This window comes from Phyllobates terribilis, unplaced genomic scaffold, assembly GCF_046119375.1.
Source record: "Phyllobates terribilis strain yellow unplaced genomic scaffold, ASM4611937v1 Scaffold_5__5_contigs__length_657084704, whole genome shotgun sequence".
NCBI classification, from domain to species: domain Eukaryota; kingdom Metazoa; phylum Chordata; class Amphibia; order Anura; family Dendrobatidae; genus Phyllobates; species Phyllobates terribilis.
The window spans coordinates 107,368,706-107,384,141 of NW_027362765.1; positions in this window are offsets into that span (position 1 = coordinate 107,368,706).

A 15,436-nucleotide genomic window follows, 5' to 3' on the forward strand; every position below is an offset into this window, starting at 1 on the left:
GTCCACGTGTCCGTGGTTAGGTGGACTTTACCGGTAACTGCATTGTTGAGAGCACGGCTAATGTTTTGGGACACGTGCTTGTGTAATGCGGGGACGGCACACCGGGAGAAATAGTGGCGGCTGGGGACCGAGTACCGAGGGACGGCCGCCGCCATCAAGTTGCGGAATGCTTCCGTCTCCGCGAGCCTAAAAGGCAACATTTCGAGCGCAAGCAGTCGTGAAATGTGAGAATTTAGTAGTGTGGCCTGTGGGGCGTTGGCTGCAGATTTGCGCTTGCATTTCAAGGACTGGGGCATGGACAACTGAACGCTGCGCTGGGATAAGGACATGGACGTGCTTCCTGATGCGGCTACTTGAGAGTGTGCAATGACAGGTGCAGGGCAGGAGGCATCTTCACATGCACCATGGACAGGGGATTGTCTGGCATGCACAACAGAGGAAGAAGCAATGGTGCCACCCGCAGACACTGTTCCTGGACCCTGGGGTTCGGCCCACAAAGTCGGTTGCTTTGCTGCCATGTGCCTGATCATGCTGGTGGTGGTCAGGCTGGTCGTTTTGCCACCCCTGCTGATGCTGGTCTGGCAGGTGGTGCAAATGGCCTTTTTGGGGTTATCGGCAGAGTCTTTAAAAAACAACCAGACTCGGGAAGACCTAACAGTTGTACTGGCAACTTCCTTCGTGTTGGTGTTACGGGGAACGGTTGCCTGTCTTCTGTCTGTGGCCACCACACTGCTTTTTCCTGCCTGTTGGGGTGCTCTGCCTCCCTCCCCTGTGTGCTGCTGTCCTCGCTCTGCATGTCCTCCTGCCAGGTTGGGTCAGTTACTATATTATCCACCACCTTGTCTTCCACTTCCGCACCCTGGTCCTCCTCCTGACTTTCTGGCAATTGTGTCTCATCATCGACCACCTCTTGTGACACTTTCCCACCGTTGCCTTTGTATGACCGTGGCTGCTCAAATATTTGGGCATCGTTACATGCGATCTCCTCTTGCCCCACTTCAAGTGGACCAGGTGAGAGGCCCGAATCTATAAATGGAAAAGGGAACAGCTCTTCGGAGTGTCCAAGTGTGAGATCAGTTGTCTCCGGGAACTCGGCATGGTGGGAGGAAGGAGGATCAGGGTGAGGAATATGCAGTCCAGACTCACAGATACTGAGACTTGACCGTGTGGAAGACAGGGTGGTGGTGGTGGCAAAGTGACTGGAAGCATTATCCGCTATCCAACCAACAACCTTTTGACACTGCTCTGGGTTCAATAGTGGTGTGCTGCGGTCCCCTAGAAATTGGGACAGGAAGGTCATCAGGCGAGAAGATGTGGGTGTTTGTTGTGGCACAATTTCGGCTTGCTCACTGCCTTGTCCTCGGCCTCTGCATGCACCATTACCAGCACGTCCAGTTCCCGTCCCTTGCCACGTGCCTTGCCCATTTTAAACGGAGGACAGCATCTTCCACGCTCACTACAAATGACTGAGTTTCGAGCGAATTTATATGTGATCCGTGTGACGGAGAAAACAGAGTTTTAAATACCTGGCCTGTAGGTAACTATTTTGAACAGGAATCTGATGTCAATTGCTTCACTGACACACTAAAAAATTTTTTTAATGGAGGCCAGAAATGGCAGTATTTTCTGAAAACGTATATGTGATCCGTGTGACGGAGAAAACCGTTTTAAATAGATGGATTTTTAGCGCTGTAATATGGAAAGGACCTGGCTGTATTCTGCAGTGCCAACAAGCAAATGGTGCAGAAAAACCGTGTTCTCTGGATTTCTTTTTAAGCAAATAATGAGGATTAAGATGCAAGAATAATTATTCCAGGCCCCTGAGACCTGGGCCTATTTCCAGAAATATCTAACAGCAGCAGCCGACAGAACTGGACTGGAGTGCTATGTGCACTGCAGTCTGCTATATACACTGCCTGCCTGCCTATATACACTGCCTGCCTGATATCTCTGCAGATGGATGTTAGTCCTCAAAAGGACTGTTTGTTAAGATGGATATGTGTAATGTACGGTTTTTCTCCCTACACTACCTAATACACGATCAAATCTCTCCCTGACGCATCAGGACCTTTCCCTACTCTGCCTGATTCCGGAGTGACTGTGACGAGCATGGTGGCGCCCGGTCTGATATAGACCTGATGACGCTGTGCGGCCAGGCAATCACTGTAATGCCCACAACCAACATGGCTATGGCATTACAGTGCATGGCAGGCAATCCCTGCATGTTCATTGGCTCTCTAAAGAGCGCCAAACATGCAGGGAGGGGACCAGAGTTCCCGCCAGAGCAACCCGGAAATACTCGCCGAGCTTGTCGAGCACCATGATGATCGAGCGAGTACCGAGTAGTGGCGAGCACGTTCGCTCATCACTAATTACTATTAGAAGCCTATCCATATAAAAAAAAATATTAAAAGAAGCCAAAAACAATTACTGAGTTTGGATCTTTCCCAAGCAGGAAGTAACACTATAATATGATCATAGAAAATTATTTAAATGTTGTACTCATAGATGTACAACCATAAATTATTATTCAGATACCATGACCATAGAAATTGGGCTAAACAGTGGAGCAAAAATCTATGGTTGTAACATTTGAAATAATTTTCTATGGTGATACACAAGTGTTACTTGCTATTTGGGAAGTACCCAAACTCAGTATTTGTTTTGGGTTTCTGCTGATATTTTTTTTGCCATGGGTAGGCTTTTAATAGCAATTAAACAAAAATTGCTAATTTTAATGTTAAGTGGGTTGGTCGGGTCTATGATACAAATTAAATATATACACCCTCTAAAATCTATCCTATTACCTTTTCTGTTCTGTTGTTTTCTGTTAGACTAATCTGTTTCCCTTCTCTCAGACAGCCAACCACAAAAGTTGGTAAATAATGCCCAATACTAATGACTTGGTCTGAACCTATAATTTCCACCGTTGACCTGGAGCTGTTTTCTTGTTACTTTACAGAGGAATATACAGCACTGCAGAAAAGTTTTATGCAGGTATGAAAATAATACTACAAAGTAAGAATAGTTTAAAAAATAGATGTTTTTAACAGTTTTATTTTTAGCAATCAACAAAATGCAAAGTGAACAAACAAAGAGAAATCTATCAAACCTTCTTCCTTCAAACTATCTTTACTTCTAGGTATGCTTGAACAAAGTCAGGGATTTTATAGGATTATATTCAGGTGTATGAGGAATCAATAATACCAAACAGATGATAATGATCTTCATTTTCATATGTAGGATGGAACACCGTCATTAACTAAAAACAGAAAGAAGAGGCTTAAGACTGGGTGAGAAACAGCCAAAGTCTACTATAAAGGTGAGGTTGTGGAAGACCGTTTCAGGTCACCAGTCATACACAATAACAAGACTGAGGACAGCAACAAGACACAAGGTATCATTTTTTCAACACCTGCTTAAAACATTTGCACAGTACTGTACAATATGCATGTTGCATAGTTGTAGCCGAGGGAAGTTGTAATCCATATAACATAGTGGTGTAACTAGCCACCGTAACCTATAAGCACATTTGGGCAAGGCGTGGTAGAAGGTAGCTCTTACACCCATAAGGGCACAGTAAAAAACCCACAGAGGCTACAAGTAAATGGTACAAACACCTGAGGTTGAAATCCTTGACCCAGGTTAAGGACAACCTCATATATGTGGTACTAGGGAGTCCATCTAATTAGCTTCCTCTCTATGTTCCTGGATATCGCTTCAGGTTAGCGCAGCAGGACCTATTGGCATCTGCACCTTGTGTTAGGGTTTTTTATTGGACCCGCTTTAAAAAAAAGATGCTGGAAAAATACATCACAACAAAGACAAGGAAAGCGGTCCTCCTGATGAGGTGTCTGAGTCACAGCAAACAGTCTGGATCAACGTTGCAGGTCTGGCCCCGGAACAGGACACTGTGCAGCCAGAAGAAAACGCAAATGCATGAACATGAAAGCCCAGGGTCCCATCATCCATTTCTCAGCACAGCCCCCCATCTGTCTGTGTGTACAGCGGCCTCTGTATTTCTCAGTTGACTCAGACTGTTTTTCTTTCCTTCTCTTGCTGTGATCTTCCCTGTGTGGTGTCCATTTCTTGTACTGAAGGCTGGGCCTCCGCCATCTCCCTGAGCTCATAATGTTGTAAGAACTTCATAGCAACCTAGGGGAAAGGTTTGACTTGGAAGAATTAAGATGTAAGATTTCCTGTAGCTTATATCTGAAGTGACATGACAAATATGAGAGACTTTGTCTTGTCTGATTTCCCCATGAAACTTTGAGATTCCAGTCCAAACAATAGTTAAACTTTTCATGACCACACAGTGATTTCTGATTTATTAAGTGGGCTTTGGGTGAACAGCTGTATTTTTATCCTTTAGGTAATGGGTTCCAAAAGATGCTGCCCTCCATAGTATATTTGTTTTCTGAAGAAACTTCCCAGCACTTTGCCAATTTGTAATGCTATAAACATTGTTTAAGTGGTTTGTACAGAATAAGAAAAGCATACCTCCTTTTTTTCCACAAACAGCAACACACCTATCCGCATGGTTGAGTGGGACATTGCAACTCATCCCCATTAGCTTCCAATCAGAGTGGATTAGTGTACTGCTGCTTGTGGAAGAAAGCAGCCATAGGTTTCTAATCCTTTACGCAGGGCTTTTTAGAAAAAATTAATCATTTCCCCATTGATCAAGCATGGCGAAACATGTCAGGCGTTTTACTGCCACAGGATCTGTATTGATCTTACTATGATAATACATTTCTGATTTTTTTTTTTTGCTATCATCACTCTGATCATCTTATGTGCGGGGTTGATTTTGTATACTGTTTAGTATCTGGTTATTTGTAAGCCTTACGCAAAAGACTTCATAGTCTCCTACCCCAGTGCTTATGCATGCACATAATATGTTACCTGGTGGTCAGTAGTAGCTTCTAATATAATTTAATCTTCTGTATTTGTACTATTTATGCTATGCAGCCCTTTGGTGGTTTCCCTTGTATAATTCTCCCACTTTTATATTCTATTCTTATTATTCAAAAATAAAAAATGAGATCAATTTGTTTATATGTTTGTTGATCGTATTGTTTTTTTTTATAATAGTCCTAAGTCGGAAACAGCAGCCATTGGCTATCTCTCCTATAAGTGCTTGGTTGCTTTATATGCAGACAATGTACACAATATACTGACAATCTTTACTATATACGGACAATTTACACTATATACAAATAATGTACACTATTTACAGACAATCTATACTATATAAAGACTTATACTATATACAGTCAATGTACATTATTGTCATGGGTGTGTCAGGTGTGACAGACAGTCGTTCTGGATCCAGCTGCAGAAGTTCATTGTGCTTGGCTCCGCAGTCATCTTCTTGACCTTTTCATCTCTGTAGTGTAGTGATATCTTTCACCCTCTAGGACTTAGCAGTGACCTCCATCTCCTGCTGCTAATTGACACACCCTTGCTGGATGTTTAAATGCCTTCAGTCTCTCCAGAGAGTCGCTGGTGATAGCTCTATGTTCATCTGTCCAGGCTTGAAGTACTAGTAGTCGGCTAGTGTCTTCTTGGAGTTCCCTTGGAGGATTGTTGGCGTGATCTCTCTGGTGTCTTCTCAAGCTAAGTGTTTCCCTTGTCGGTTTACCTGTTTGTCTTTAGTTGCAGTGGAGGCTTACTAGTTATCACCCCGTGCCCTCCCTACCTAGGGCCTATCGCTAGGGGCAGTCAAGGATTAGGTTTCCTGCTCGGCAATAGGTGCGGAACCTATTTAGGGACATTAGGGGAGTCAGGGTGACTGTCAGATCTGCCTAGGGGTCTCCACTCCCCCTTTCCCTAGTGTTTAGGCTTCCTCACCCTCTTCCCATCGTTGTACACTTAGTCTTTCCCTCACCTTGCGTGACAATTATATATAGGTAATCTATACCATATACTATGTGCACTCGATACAATATACAGAAAATGTACCGTATATTGCCTGTATATAGTACAGATTGTATATAGTATACACTAGATACAGGCAATGTACCCTACATACAGACAATTTTGACTGTATACATCATTCATGTGTAGATTTTGTATATAATCTATACTAAATATACAATTTATATTAAATACACATGGATAGTATAGAAGACTCACCAGTCTCTCTCCTCCTCTGCTATTCCTCCAGACTTTGCAGGGTAAAACAACTTTAGCCATGTGACTATGATGTCATCAAAGGTCCTATACACTTCTAACCTTGAAAACTGCACTGATAGTGCAAGCCTGTCATTATCAATGCAGTTTCTGCTTTTTGAGGCAGTGAGCCCTGGGACAAACCAGCTCTCAATCCTGCAGCAGTGTCACAAGGGGCCCCTTTGGGGGAAGGGGGGCAAACAAGACAATTGCCCAGGGCCTAAATCTCCTAACACCAGCCCTATTGAAGTCACTTTATTTTACCAACTATATAGAAACCACCAGTAAGATCCATGTCAAGCATACATTTGACACATCCTGTCTGCATACCATGAAGCAGGGACATACCTATAGTGTGTGGAGGGGTTGCAGATAGACTGAATGTCTTTGGCGCAGATGAAAAGACCAATACTAATAAAGACTAGTGATAGTTGGAAATTTTGAGTTGGGGTCCAAAAGCTTCAAGTTGTTCTACTGCCATTAACCATTAATGTTAGTAAAACAATGACACCAAAGGGATCATAAAGACTGTAACAGTTATAAAATTTTAGTACACAACATGCTATTTAGGGGATACATGACCCCTCCACCAGTCAAATGTACCAAAACAGCTCATGTAACAACAATCTTTATCTTTATTTACTCAGCAATTAATAATTTGATATGTTACTGTCATATGACCCCTTTTGGTGCAAGAGATCGTTCCAGAAGCGTCTGACAAGGACAAAACTTTCTGTCCTTTTAGCTCTGAATTGCAGATAGTTTACCAGGAAATTGTTGGGTCTCTTGTAGTGAGTGCCAATTTATTTAACATCATATATGAAACCAATAGATCAGAACCTCCCAATGTCATGGACTAAACCAGGTCTGAAGTTTATTGTATGCTATAATGATCAGGATGAGACTGGCCGCCAGGGTTCAGTCTATATACAGTAGGGAAATAAGTATTTCATACACTGCTGATTTTGCAAGTTTTCTCACGTACAAAGAATGGAGAGGTCTGTAATTTTTATCATAGGTACACTTCAACTAAGAGAGACAGAATCTAAAAAAAATCAAGAAAATCATATTGTATGATTTTTAAATGATTAAATTGCGTTTTATTGCATGAAATAAGTATTTTCTCACTACCAACCAGCAAGAATTCTGGCTATCACAGACCTGTTAGTTTTTCTTTAAGAAGCCCTCCTGCTCTGCACTCATTACCTGTATTAATTGCACCTGTTTGAACTTGTTACCTGTATAAAAGACAACTGTTCACACACTCCAACCTCTCCTCCATGGCCAAAAATCTGTCTAAGGACACCAGGGACAAAATTTTAGACCTGCACAAGGCTGGGATGGGCTACAGGACAATAGGCAAGCAGCTTGGTGAGAAGGCAACAGATGGGCTACAGGACAATAGGCAAGCAGCTTGGTGAGAAGGCAACAACTATTGGCACAATTATTAGAAAATGGAAGAAACACAAACTGACTGTCTCTGGGGCTCCAAGCAAGACCTCGCCTTGTGGGGTAAGGATGATTCTGAGAAAGGTCAGGAATCAGCCCCGAACTACATGGGAGGACCTGGTCAATGACCTGAAGAGAGCTGGGACCACAGTCTCAAACATTACCGTTAGTAACACACTGCGCTGTCCTGGATAAAAAAAAATCCTGCAGGGCACGCAAGGTTCACCTGCTCATGCCAGCATATGTCCAGGCCCATTTGAAGTTTGCCAATGACCATTTGGATGATGCAAAGGAGGCATGGGAGAAGGTTATATGGTCAGAAGAGACCAAAATTAAACTTTTTGGAGCCATGTTTGGAGGAAGAAGATGGATGAGTACAACCCCAAGAACAATGTCCCAACCGTGAAGCATGGTGGGGGAAACCTCATACTTTAGGGGTGATTTTCTGCAAAGGGGACAGGACGACTGCACCGTATTGAAGAGAGGATGGATTGGGTCATGTATTGTGAGATTTTGGCCAACCTCCTTCCCTCAGTAAGAGCATTGAAGATGGGTCATGGGTGGGTCTTCCAGCATGACAATGACCCGAAACACACAGCCAAAGCAACTAAAGAGTCGCTCAGTAGGAAGCATTTCAAGGTCCTGGAGTGGTCTAGCCAGTCTCCAGACCTGAACCTAATAGAAAATCTTTGGAGGGAGCTGAAACTCAGTGTTGCCCAGTGACAGCCCTGAAACCTGAAAGATCTGGAGAAGATCTGTATGGAGGAGTGGGCCAAAATCCCTGCTGCAGTGTGTGGTTAACTTGGTTACGAACTACAGGAAACGTCTGACCTCTGTAATTGCAAACAAAGGTTTCTGTACTAAATATTAAGTTCTGTTTTTCTATTGTATCAAATACTTATTTCATACAATAAAATGCAAATTAATTATGTAAAAATCATACAATGTGATTTTCTGGATTTTTTTTAGATTCTGTCTCTCACAGTTGAAGTGTACCTACGATAAAAATGACAGGCCTCTCCATTCTTTGTAGGTGGGAAAACTTTCAAAATCGGCAGTGTATCAAATACTTATTTTCCCCACTGTATCTGCCCATTCACTGATCGCAATCTCCATTGTATCTGCAGTAGAACAGTAATTCTGGAGCTCTCATTTCCCAGTGCTCCCTGTGTGAGCCTGCGATCATACTGGGAAACAAGTGTCTCCATGAATACATCTGTGCTGGATGCTGTGGGAGAGTTGTTATTTTCCTTCCCTGTAAGCTGGCGTTATAAGACTTGTAATGTAACGTGTCTCCACACCCCGGCCCAGCACCGCAGGAGTCCACAAGAATTTATATTGTTTGTTTTTTAACCCATTTGTAGGATGTCATACAGATCCATGACTCATATGAACCACTGGCTGAGTCATTCTGCACTGAGAATCTATTCATCCTCAAGTATTCTGCTATATGTAACACTATCCATCAATCCGCTTCACCAGGAAACTCAAGGAACGAGTCCATAGAAAATCTGAAAATCCAATTTCTAAATATTTACTGTGTAACCGATAACGCTTTGATGAAAACATAGTAACGAGTAATGGGATATTATACATTTCATGGAGACATAGTAACGAGATAATATAGTCATAAAATTGACACGACACAAATAGTAGGTTAATTCAACCTAACCTCACTGCCCTCACCCTGTGACATCACTGTCCATTCACTGACTGACTGGCTATATGGGGTACTACTCATACATGTTAGACTAGAATGGCAGATTTAAAGGAAACTGTAATGTTTGTGGTAGTGGAACCACTGTGCCGTGGACCGAGGAGAGTCTGGAGAGGCATGACTAAGTGAACACCAGACTTTTCGCTAGAGCCCCTGATGATGGTGTTAGACTTGGCTCCAGATGGATTCCAGGTGCTACTCCAGGACAGACTTCAGACACACGGCAGCTGACCCCCAAAGGGACAGGTACATGGAGCAGCCAAAACAGGATGGATTGAACAAGTACAGCAGGCCCGGCAGGAATACTGGAAGACACGGCAGGTGTAGACAAGTACAGCAGGTATACGGACTGGCACAGCAGTTGCAGGCAGGGACAGCTGCTATATAGACTGGCACAGCAGGTGCAGGCAGGCATGGCTCGCATACAGAATGGAATGGCAGGTGCAGGCAGGTACGGCTGGTATACAGACTGGCACGGCAGGTGCAGGCAAGTACGGCTGGTATACAGACAGGTATGGCAGGTGCAGGCAGGTACGGCTGGTATACAGATAGGCAGGTGCTGGAGGACATGGCTGGAATACAGGAACACCACCTGGGAGCTTCTGGCTTTCAGTCAAACAGGCGTGTCTGTGGCTGTAAGCACGTCACGGCACTTTGACTGACAGTCAGCTCAGCAGTGCATCAGTACAGTGTCTGCTAACAGTCAATGTGCCAGGGCATGCTTACAACAGCACTGAAAGCAGCGGTTATAAGGGAATGCACCGTGAAGAATGAGGTTACTCAGCGTTGTGCAGCATTTGTGACCGGAGATTGACACCTACTGTTCAAACTGAACCCAGTGGAGCCAAAGGGTGGGAGAAGGGTTTCAGAAAGGATGGATCAAAAGAGAGTACCGAGTGAGGCGCAGTTAGCCGATATAAAAAGCCGGAGTGGCAAAGCGGGAAGTCAGTTTGCACCTACAAGTGAAACAAGCGGGACGTCTGCGGATAGGGACACTGGGAGTCACTGGGACGCACTTGGAGAACGAGACAGGAGGGACATTGTGAGCCAGGGAGTGAGATCCAGACGACACCAGTCAAGGCCTGGGATCCAGACTATGCCAGTCAAGACTGGAGGACCAGCCCTTTTCGGTCATGACCCTATAGTCGACCATCGCAGGTCAAGTACCGAAGACCGAGTGTGGGCCGCCATCCGGAAGTGGACATGGATCACCTCTGTGATGATCTGGAGGCATGAGTTAACCGGGTCATTACTTCCGACGCTGATATATGGTACAGGGTTTGGTCCAGGGTTGTGCAGCAGATGGGACGGGGACTGGTCAATGTGAGGAGGGCCCAGAAAGCATTACTTGATTTTGTCAGGAGGACTTGCAGCCTAGCAGGAAATAGCGGTGATCCCCGTTAGTGCCTATAACCTAAGTGGAAATGTGCTGAAAAGACTTTCTCATGTGGCGTTATAGTTGTGAGCGCCACCCTTGGAAGTTATCACACAAGGGACATTAGGGCGTCGCTCCTATTGGGAAATAGTCGGATAGGATTGAGAATCCATACTGCAACTGTTAAAGTGTGTTTATTGTATTTGTGCTAATATTGTATTATTTAATACCCCGTATTTGAATAATTGATTACTTGCAAAATGAACCCTTTCATTCCCGCGTTAAGGGAATAAACACAGTAGTTTAATTTGTTACTTCCGCCTTGTCCTTGTCTGCGTGTTGCATCCTAGTTACCTGTTTACCTTGTGAGCGGTGACTATAAAAGCTCGGGGCACGTCTGTATGGCCATGGCCCCACTATCAGTATTTGGTCAGTATTCGGTCAGTATTTTTTCTCAGGAGTCGGAACCAAAACCAGGTGAGGAACAATCAGAGAAAAGGTATAATAGAAACAAGTCACCAATTCTGCATTTATCACCCACTCCTGGTTTTGGCTCCCACTCCTGAGAAAAAATACTGACTGAATGCTGACCAAATACTGATAGCGGGGCCGTGGCCTATGACTGAAACCGGAGGCTCTCGGGAGGAATAAAGTTCATATTCTCCCAAGTGCTGCACTTTCAGTACTGCAGCCGGGCACCTTCATAACCCTACTAACCTGCAGATTAACCCTATATCTGATGGTAAACAGCGTTGTTCGACCTGACAGATTACCTTTCATATTGACCAACAGTTAATAGGCTTAGAGGAACAATGACTTCATTTGGAAAGAAGTCTCCAATGTTTACATTTTTCAAACCTTGTATGAAAGAAAGATCTTCAGTTCTTGCAAACAACCTTTTGTCGACCAACAATCTTTCATTGAAAGAATGATCATAAAAAGATGTTCATCCTTTGCCCGATGTCATTGAATATGTATAACCAGATTGAATGACTGTAACAGGCCACATAGACTAAAATGTGTATGGCCACCTATTGACTGTGTGACCTTAAATATGACATCATTGTCCAATAAAAGATTAACCTGCTATATCGATTGTGTAACTTTACTTTATTGACCCTGTGACATCACCATACAATCACAGACCATCTTGTTATGTGGTGTGTGCGGCCCCAATGCCCTATACTTGTGATTTCGATGTTCAATCATAGTCTGATCTGCTATATAGACTCTATGACATCACTATGTTGACCCTGTGACATCCATGTCCAATCACAGGCTGACCTGCTTTTTGGACTCTGTGACCTCGCTAGCTTTATCTTGTGGAACCATTGTCCAATCACAGCCTGACCTGTTATTTAAACGGTTATCTCACTGCCATTACCCTGTGACATTGTAAGAGGGTGACCAGGACGGTCATGCGCCTCTTTCCCTTTTGTGTACGTATTGTTCTACTCTGCGTTTATATATGAATATGTAAATATCTATTGTTTAATGTTAGTTACAGGGACAGTATATGTTAGGAGTGGATGGTATATTACATTAGGAATTGGGTACAGTGCAGTGGTGGGCACAATAGTTTAGGATAGAAATAGTTAATATATTTAGTAATAGCTCCAGTGTAGAGGGGTAGTAAGGAGTAGTTTGCCCAGCAACCGACGTAGACGGTTGATGATTGGTCCAGTTGAAAAAGGGGGAGGAGTTTGGGCCAGAGAGAGCAACAGTTATTCCTGTCAGGAAACAGTTCAGTCAGACCAGTTGTTCCTGTTGGTAACGTTAAGTCTGTGCTGGAGGAAGACTGAGGAGAAGCTCGGGGCCCTGGCGGCTGAAAGTCAATAGAGATACAGACAGATGATGGGAAAAGAGTTAGGCAGCTTGGGGAACGATAAAGAGGTAAACTCTGAGGAAAATTCCCTAAACGTCTGAGGTCTACGGCCTGTAGAAGGACTGATGGAGCCAGCCTTCACTACTCAAGGAGGGGAGAGTGGACGGGGACATACCTGAGGAGAGTAGGACCGTGTTCTAGAAAGCTGCGGTACCGGGGAAACTAACTCTGAGGACAGGACAGGAAGGGACAGTAGAGGAAGCTGAAACTGTAACGGTGATGTCCAAAAAGACTGTATCTGTGACTAAAACTGAACAAATGGAGTTTAGTAAAGTTATGTTATATAAAAGAGAGACAGTCTGAAAGTGATTATTTGCCTGCATCAACTGAACTCCTGAAGAAAACTGAGATTTCCCAGGAAACTGTAAGTGTTATACACTACATGCAAATCACCAAACAACCGGGACATTATCTTGTATTTGTGGGTGGTCAGGGTGTAGGAACACAACAACTGCAGTCTCTCGCCACTACTACCACCCTGTACCCCTCACAAAATACAAGATAGTGTCCCGGTTGTCTGGTGATTTGCATGTAGTGTACAACACTTACAGTTTCCCGGGAAATCTCCGTTTACTTCAAGAGTTCAGTTGTTGCAGGCAAATAATTGACGCGCCCCCTGGGCCATGGGGTACTCAGCAGCCGGGCCTATGGATGCCAGTATGGCGGGGATATCACGGTGGCTGGCCCGGTCCGTGACCCAGGGTGGTCAGTAAAAAGGGGAATATATAGGGGATTTGGAAAGTTTGTGACGCCACCTGTGGATTGCGGCTAAAGGGAGCCGCCGCTGCGGAGCAGTCCTCTGGAGCTGGTGTTACGGCAGCAGGGGTGGTGTGGCTCTCCACAGGTAGAGCAAGCTCCAGGGCAGTGTAGGTAGATGGTGGTTGCGCTGGGCGTTGTAGTGCAGGGGAAGAGATGGTGCAGATCAAAGAATGGACAGAGGCCGCACGGTGCAGTCATCCGAGTCTTTACTCACAGTTATTATGACGGTTCCACGGGTGCACCGTACGGGTGCTAGCCTCTCACGTCACGCTGCGTTCACCAGGCAGGGGCTCAGTTCTTCCTCAGGCAGGTTAGGCGTACCTGACAGAACCCCACTTTCTCGTGTTCCTAGCTAGACCATCTTCACGCTGGGTCTCTCTCCCTCCTGCCCTGCGCTTCCCCACTCTGAATCCTGCTCTGGTGCTCTGAAGTCCCTCCTGTACGTCGGAGTTCACAGACCTGCTTGACCCTCACGTGGATTAGAAAGAGGCTTCGGCAACTGACTATATAAGCCAGGAGCCTCCGGTTTTTCCAGCCGAGACTTGAAGTACACGACTGGGCCAGGGGCCGGTCCCCTTCTTGCGGCCTACGATCCCTCTGTCTTTTGACAGATTCGGGGCGTACGGGTGCCGTCCTGCTCTCGCCGTACCCCCTAGGACCCCTTCAACAGAACGGAGTCTACTCCCTGCTCCCCTCCTGGGCCTCTAACACTAGGCCCTAGTTTTGGAGCAGAGCTCCTAATTAGTGTTGAGCCACCCCCGTAGTGTTCGAGTTCGGTTCGGTTCGTCGAACACCCGTGTGTTCGCCGAACTGTTCGTCGAACTGTTCGTCGAACACCTTCGAACACCGTTAAAACCAATGGCAGGCAAACAAAAACACATAGAAACACATAGAAAACACCTTCAAAGGTGTCCAAAAGCTGACAAACTGCTCAGAAGACACAACTAACACATGGAAAAGTGACAAGTACATATAGTCATGCGAAAAGAAAAGAGGTGGAGGAGTAAAAGGAGGGGGAGACACAGATATAGGCATGTCATGCCCTTCTAAAATCCAAAAAGTGAGAAGCCGAGACGGCCAGTCCGCTCCTGCCCGTGCCACCTCCGTGTCGCCGGGTTTGTGCCAGAGCCGCGGTGAACCCTGACGGCCAGCCCCCCTCTCCCAATACTGGTGCCTGTCCGCTGGTGGGTCGAGAGAGCCCCCCTGTGGTGGAGGCAGCTCTAAGCTTTTTAATTTAAATTGTCCCTCTAATTTGAATGAATACACTTTAAATCCATTTACAAGGATCTATTGGAGGGCAAGTCTCATGCCAGCAGCCGCGTAATTCCAGCTCCAGTAGCGTCCACTAAAGCTGCTGCAGTTAAAAAGCTTTTATAAGGATCGAGCTCGGCTGTCCACCGCAAGGCATCCTAGTGCCAGTCCCAGCCCCTATGCCTTGGGGTGCCTCCTGATGCTCTTCACTAAGTATCCCGTGGTCCCGAAGCATTTCCTTTGAAAAAATTAAGTGTCCAAACTACAGGTGGTGTAGCTTGCTTAACAGCCGGGATAATCCGCTGACTAGCAGACACTGCTACTAGGCACAAAGTATTTCCTGGGCTAGATGCAGTTAAAAATTTGTAAGTAGATACTCTCGTTGGATGCTGAGAAAGCATTCCATAGAGTCTCCTGGCACGCCATATATGATTCTCTTAAAAAGCTTGGGGTAGGGGTCTAGGGGACCCTTTTATAGCCAAAATCACGGCCCTGTATCACAATACGTCACCTAGGCTGAAGATAAATGGAACTGTAGCACCGAGGGCTCGGTTGCTACAGACGTATTGCACCTCACTCAGAGGTGTGATATCTCACTCTCAGATAAGGATGGAGTGTGGATCAGGACCCGACACCTGCATGCATTACACCACATTGCCGTGGGGCAGGGCGACCAATATGCCCCTGAGATGGGCACGACAGTCCCTGTCCCTGGCTGGAGTGGGGGGAGGGAACACTGAGGAAGGGGAACCCTGCAGTGCAGGAGCAGGGAGGAAGCAGTTCCTGGGTGCATTGAGAAGGGAGTATAAAAGGTGGGCACCATCTT